Raw genomic sequence first — 5915 nt, 5'->3', positions numbered from 1 at the left:
TTTTGCGGTTTCTGCAAAAAAGGAAAGATATATTTTATTAAATTTATTTTCCTTTAGTTGGAACCCAAATGGGTTAAAATTTTCGGTGGACAGGTTGTTGATAGTTAGAAATATGGGTTCATTTTTAATAAAAAAATCGGATATTGAACTCAAACCTACTGTCAAAGTAAACTAATATGCTAATAAAACCATCAAAGAAACATTTTGCACGTCTAATATCCAAATATGAACCTTGACACACAAGTTCAATGCCAATTTGAGTGTAGAGCAAGAAATTATTTATCCATTCTCGTCTTTTTTATACACTTTTATATGGAAATGTTTATTTATAACTGTTTATATGATAATTCAGCATTTTATACTGTGTAAGAATATTTTAAGTCGCTCTCTACGCGTAATGTCTAGATAATTGAGTGGTGCGTGGAACGGAGTGTCTTAACACTAGTTTTACTCTGCCTGCCCTGCTATACAGGAGAAATATAGAAGCTGTATAGTTCTATTTATCTCAATATAGTCGTAGCTTTAAATTTATATAGAGAGATTATTAATAGTAGTATACAGGATGATTTTCTACAAATTAAATTAAAATAGCTTAAGATAAATTGATACTTAATTGGTTCGTGATAGAGGAGGTCATTTCCAATAGTAATTTATGAAATAATAATAATTTTGGAGGTAAATGTATAGGAATTTTAGACATTTTATTACACATGTATTAAGTAGGTAGTCTTCTTAAATTCATTCATTCTTAAATTCTTCTCATTTTCATTAAGAGAAAAAATCTATTGCAAATTACAAGTTGTCACCCAATAAATAAAATACGGCATTAAGGCGGTTTCATGTTACATAATTAAATGAGACATACATCAGAAAATACAAAAACTGAAAAACAAATTATTTTCATTTAAACAAACGCGCGTAGCCGCGTGTAAAACTTATATATAAAACGATATAAAATATAATATAACTGCTGCTTATAATTTACATCGTGTTGTTAGCAATATTGTATTGTAAATAACCGGTTTTAAATGAACACATTCTCGTACAAATTATATTCGTATCGAGTTCAATTGCTTTGTCATTCCTTGCGTTGTCCTGTTTTTTATATACGGATATTTATATTTTTTTAAACAAGTGGAGAGAATAGAAGAAATTCTGAGTGATCAATCTGTTATTCCTCATCAATTCCTGGGACTTGGTACTTAAATACAGTCTTGGTCACTTGGTACGTAAGTACCTTGTTTATATTTTTTCGATTCACCCTTTATCCCATATATTGAAAGATATACGGAGAGAATCTAGGTGAGTACACTCTGATTTCCGCCCGAAGCCGAGATATTGCTTTTTAAATGGCGAAACTCAACGCCGCGTTTTGTCGTACCAGAGCGGTGGAATAAAAGTGATTCGTTTCTGCAAGTGGGGATTGCACCAACAACCACCGCTTTTATAGTCAGGCGCTATCCCACCACGATACCGTGGCTTCTGTTTTCCTTATAAAAGTCGATAAATTTAGTTTTGGATCAAAATACCATTTTACATTATACTAGGATAAGGCTAAGAATAATGTATTCAAATTGTATTAAAATATTCTTTAAGGAAAACATCCAATATTCACCTGACTGGACATTCAGACGTAAAATGGAAAATCCTATTTTTTCCCGGTCCCGTACAAAAATCGAGAAATCATCTCTTAGTGGTACCCTACACGTAGTTTTTAAGATGTGGGACTTATGATATATTTTTCTGAATGGGACTTGAACAACATAGGTAGTTTGTTTGTTTTAGCTTCAAGGTGTATCGCACACTTAACAGGGTAAACAGAGGGAACCTGGGAACCTTTTGTTAAGATACTCCATTCCAATTCAGACACTTCCATTTTCCACTTTTCGCCTGACTCTGGAGGCATTGTCTCTTGAACGGCAGTACTCAACTCAATTATATTAAAATATAATTTGGCAGAAAGTGGGAAACGGAGTGTCTAAACACTAGATTCCCTCTGCCTGCTGTGTGCGGGATACAGCGTGAAGCTGATTTAATTTAATTTGATTTATATTAAGATATTGATATGATTATTACTTATGAATGTCTATATGAAATAGCCTAAACGGTACCATTCAAGGGCTTCAACTGTAGCTACAAGTTTTACACTATTGTAGTAAACGTTTGTAAATATTACTTTAACATTGATATATGACCTTATAAGAACTAGCTGTAAATCATTCCATAATAATCTATACTTATAATAAAATCGTAAAAGACCGGTGTCCGTACATGGAAGACATATGGGAAAACATGTTATTGAAGTCCTTTATAAAGGACTTATCTAATGTAATAGAACCCAAAACAATATATTTGTTAAACTTAAGTTTGCGAGCGTATATACTCATTTTGTATTAAAATAATAAAAGCTTGTAATTTTTTTTTTCTATAATATAAATACCTACAAACAGCCGTTATTTCGTTTTTTTCTTTGTTTGTATTTGTATGTAATTCCTCACTTCGTATCAAATTTCATAATTGTAGGTCAACGTAAATACAAATAAATACCCTATAGGTTGTGCTTTTGTCGCGAATTTCAAACAAAATGCCGCATTTTGGCTCCAAGAGATTTGGATATTACATATTTATTTCAACTTGATACTTTAACACGATCTTGAAATAAATAGTTTTAACAGACGGACGGACAGACGTACAGCAGCTACTTTTGTTTTAATATACGGAACCCTAAAATATCTTAGTGAGATTTTAATTCACGACCACTACCGTATGTCCTTTTAATTTGTACTGAATATGTAAGGAATTGTAAAATAGATTGTGTAATGTAGGTACGTATACAAGTATGCTTGTAATGCAATTAGGACTTGCAAAGCTTTCACAATATTTGTTTGTGTTGAGTTTAATTGATTGCATTGTTAGCACAGACATAGTGTGTTAACAAGAAATTACTACGACTACTACTTATACTAGAAACTTTTAAAAGCTGCTATCAGACTAGGTCTGTTATTGTCGTTGAATGTTAGGTGTATTAAGTAATATTTTTGGGTAGGCAGAGGGAGTATAGTGTCTTTACCCTGTGTTCCTCATTTCCCGCCATTTTTTTCGAAATTTTGTATCTTAAATGGCGGTACTTAACGCCGCGCTTGTCATTCCCCCGAATGGTGATCGAACTCACAAACATCTCGTTTTAAATCTTACGCTGTCCTACTACGCTATGATGGCTTAGTTTTCTATTAGTTGTCTATTTACTGACAGCAAAGGGATTTACCAAGTTTTCTTAGACCAGAAAAAAAGAAGTATAGTTATTGAACCAGCATCAAGCGATTAAAATAAATATATGTATAAATGCCATAATAATATTACAAGAGTAGATAATAAATTTATAATATTAAAAAGTTATATCCATATGCATTAGGATTATAAACATATTGCGTTTCCGTAATAAAAAAATTCCAAACAAATAAGTCTATTTGTTGCTTGGAAATTTTTCTTCTATACAATATGTACTAATATTATAAAGCCGAAGAGTTTGATAACCCGACTGGTTGGGGGTTCAATTCCCACTCTAAAAGCTTTCCTCATGAATCAATGTCTATTTATATTGAAAACCGCATTGAAATATGTTGCATAGATTTAAACCTACATCGATAGGAAGTGATTTTATTTTAATATTATGTAAATGCGTTGATAATTATATTACATGCTCATTTTTATCGAACCTGTGACCGTTAAACGTATAAAAAATAAATTGATGATACCAAAGGAACTGCATTCCGCTGTAATGATGGTTGAGTCATCAGCCCTTTAATACATTTCGAATATCTTACGTCATAATATATTTACAAGAGTTGTCGCTCGGGTGGACTAAAAAAAGCGGTCAAGTGCGAGTCGGAATCGCTCGCAGAGGGTTACGAACCAATTATTATGATTGTGCGTCAACGGGAAGTACCTACAACTTATGAAAATTGACAAGGTCGTGTTTGCCCAAATTTTACGCGTATATACAATGAACGAGCGAGTTTAGATTTGTTATGGTTTTGGTCTTGAGAAATGATCGAACTGACGGACAGATATATGAATTACAAAGTTATATAAGAGTTCTGTTTTTTTTTTTATAAAAATACGAAATCTTTCTCGCAGCAGGGAACCTATGGGGACAAGAGCATACGAAATTTTATATATAATATATATATTTTTTATATATATATCCGCATATTTCCTTGCTCTTGTAAAATAAAATACGGTGTTGAATTCCGCCATTTATCGCGCAGTCTCAAATTTGCGCGAAAAAAGGAGATCGAAGTGTCTCTCTCCTTATGAGTCTTGTGGGATTTTGAGGCTTAAAAAAAATGAAGTTAATGCCATAAGAACACCATGCCTTATAAGTCGGTTACATAAGTTTTTTTTACCATTTACATTAAAAGGTGTGTGTATCTCTTGCAACATGAGTATTCTTTCATTCGGGTCAAAAGACAGGTTTCGAGCATACCAACCAAATTGTTTATTGCCAATCTTTACTTAGGCCTTTGTTTATCTCAACCGCCCGAGTGCACAGTGGTTAGAAGATGGCCATCGAGCGTAAGTTTCAAGTTCTATAATAATCTTATTTAGTTTTACGCTCTATTCCGTACATAGCAAGGGTCGGCAAAAAAACATAATGTTAAGATACTCCGTTCTCCACGCTCGCCGAATTTTCGAAACTACTAAGTAGTTACTAGTACTAGTATTTTTACTTAAAGAACGAAATTTAGGGGTCGGCGTGATCCAGCTTCTGCCAGTTAACGCGACAGTTGGGGGTCGATTCTCACTCAGTAGGAGTTATTTTCATGACGTTTTTTATCCTATTAATTCTACAATAATAATATATTTATATGATATTATATGTTCAAGTTTCACACAAAAACTACTGAACGCATTTATATTTGGACTTAGGGGTCGCTAGTACCTACTGTATAATCGTAAGAAATTTTGTCCGTTGAAACAGCCCACTATCGGAGAGGATCTCAGAATTCCGTCCGCGCGATCGTCTTAAACAACATAACACGCATACTTATGTATTTTCAAGGTAACCACTTTTCCGGGATCGTTAAACTTTCGACGGTTTTTGGAAGAAAATATGTGTTTTTTTTTCCTTTAAAAGTTATATTTACACCTATACTTAAATGCTGAGTGAAGAGAGTAGTGATGCGTCACCAAACGTCACTTGAATTTTCATGTTTGTTTACAAAGCGACAAGAAGTGTTTAGATTTCGAAATCTAAATATGTATTAATTATAAAATTCTTCCTTTATTAAATGGTAATTGGTACTACTGGACATAGAAACGTTGAAATTTAACATATAGGCATGGGCGTAGAAATAGAGGGTGCTTCTCCCCAGATATTTTAATAAAGGAAAAAATCAATGAAAAACTTAAAGAAGTTAAGGTTTAACACGAACAGATTTGTTTAAAGTTAAAGATATTGTTGAAATTATTACGGGAAAGACGACTAATATTACTTTAATTATTAGTAAGTTTTATTTGTCTTCATAGAAAGGATCTAATAAGAAGTCGATCTTATTGTTAGCTTTCCTACCGCTTCCGGGGTGGCGGAAGTCAACGGCGCTTCCTGCCAGGTTAGAGCAATGAAAATCTTTCTTTTCTAATTTTACGCATTCTCCGGTATAAAAAAAAATAGCTACTCCGAATGTGAATCGAACTCACAGTACTCGTCTTCACGATCAGACGTTGTACCACTGCGCCTCAATTTGTAAGGGTCTAGCAGGGTGGGTCAGCATGGCAAAACTGCACTGGCTTCTAATGAATCGTTTTTACCATGATTGTATTGCTTTTTATCCCTAATGGCGACACACCATTTTTTTTGCCCCTAACCCTTACAGTAAGGATGTTATGGAGGTTACGACACTTAGCGCAAAAGA

General features: G+C 33.4%; 1 protein-coding gene across 1 annotated transcript in view; it reads left to right on the top strand.

Annotated features, from left to right (window-relative positions):
- PAPLA1 (Phosphatidic Acid Phospholipase A1) overlaps positions 1-5915 on the top strand; it is a 60899-nt gene that overhangs the window by 25967 nt on the left and 29017 nt on the right. The gene's annotated exons all lie outside the window — the stretch shown is intronic.

Source organism: Heliconius melpomene, chromosome 6 (assembly GCF_056956725.1).
Source record: "Heliconius melpomene rosina isolate 202511_hmr_F chromosome 6, ASM5695672v1, whole genome shotgun sequence".
In the NCBI taxonomy this organism is placed as follows: Eukaryota; Metazoa; Arthropoda; class Insecta; order Lepidoptera; family Nymphalidae; genus Heliconius; species Heliconius melpomene.
The sequence above is the reverse complement of the archived record's forward strand: the minus strand, read 5'-3'. Positions and strand labels throughout refer to the sequence as shown.